We start from the raw sequence: 1,669 nt of genomic DNA, 5'->3' as shown, positions 1-1,669 counted from the left end.
GGGGGGGGGGGGGGGGGGGGGGGGGGGTCGTCGCAGGATTGTATGATGATGGGCTGTCACTTGATGTTTGACTCTAAGGATTGTCGTGTACGCTGTTATTTGATGAGGGGACCTGGCTCTTCCTGGAGTTTTGTGGGCCGGGAGTGCTGATCCTCTTCGGGTGAACTCGTCGCTACTTCCAGAGGGGAAGGTCAAATGGGGAATAGAGGGGACTGATTGGGGAAATGAGGTGAATAACGCTGGCGGAGAATTAATATTTCAGGGGGCTAGGTGTGTAGGGGAAATTTACAAAAGATGCCTCGTCACAGCTTGATCGATACTTCTAGTGCTCCAGGAGAGCTGAGTCTGGAATGAAGGCTCATGTGTTTGTGATTAAATTGTATTTATTTGGGTATCTCAGGCACGAGGTACATTCCCACATTTTCCCAATTTTCATATCCTTCATGTATTTTTTTCTTTCTAACTAAAATAATAATTCCAAACATCTCAGCACATTATTGAAAAATAAAAATTAATACTGCTTTTTGGTATTTCTTATCATTCATTTCTCTATTTCTGGGCGTATCTGGGTAGTTCTGCGGACTTCTGGGGAATCTCGAGGTTTTCGGGGAAATTAGGGGTGGTTCTGCGGCTTTCTGGATAATCTCGGGGTTCTCCGGGGGATATCTGGACAATTCCGGTATTCCTGGGTATTCCTGGGTTTTTCGGAACATTTTTGGGAATTCTGCGAGGGGTCGGGATACTTTGGGGCGTTTTGGGTCATCTCGGCTCCGTCCTGAGCATTTTGGGGTGTTTTGGGTTTCTCTGGAAGTTCTGGGACGTTTCTGGGCTTCTCGTGGGATTCTGGGATGTTTCTGGGCTTCTCTCGGTATTTTGGGATGGTCCTGGGATTTTCTCGGCTTTCTGGGATATTTCTGGACTTCTCTGGGCATTCTGGGATAGTATTGGGATTTTCTGGGCTTTCTGGGATATTTCTGGGCTTCTCTGGGTATTCTGGGATGCTTTTGGGCTATTCTGTGTAATTCTGGTCTCTTCTGGGTATTTCGGGGCGCTTCCAGGTGATCGAATATGATCCTGGGGCTATCCTGTGGGTTCCTGAGTTTTCGGGGGCACTTCTGGGTCTTCTGGGGCTCCTGGAATTTCTCGGGGTTCTTCTGGAATTCCTGGGAAATTGCGGGGTACTCTGGGATGTTTCGGGATGCTTTGGAACATCTTGGGGATTTCTGGGACATTTCGGAATACTACTGTGGTTCCGGGAAAATTTGGGGTTCCTGTGGGGTGCTTTTGGTGTGACGTGCTGACCGTTGAGGGCTCAAGGCCAGGTTACAAGATTTAGTTACTCTTGTAACAATAATTATTTTACACACTCCAGATCATTTACAACTTTACAACTGATGCCTTTAACAAAACATAATCTGATTATCCATCTGATTTAACATGACTTCTAAATCTCTCTCGTTTCACTTGAGTATTATTGGAAAAGGGGAGATGGGTTTTCCAGAGGTAATTAAAATCCACGTGTCACCTTGAATGGTCCTGGGTTTAACCTCGAACTCGTCTTCCGGATCGTCGACGATCCCTCGATATCAAACAGCAGACCGCCTGAGGATTTTTTGCTCATTTTAATTAATAAATTTACAACGATCCCGACATCGGATTCACAACACGT

The sequence above is a fragment of the Diachasma alloeum genome, unplaced genomic scaffold (genome assembly GCF_001412515.2).
Source record: "Diachasma alloeum isolate Michigan unplaced genomic scaffold, Dall2.0 Dall_scaffold_02298, whole genome shotgun sequence".
NCBI lineage: Eukaryota > Metazoa > Arthropoda > Insecta > Hymenoptera > Braconidae > Diachasma > Diachasma alloeum.
Note: the sequence above shows the minus strand (reverse complement) of the source record.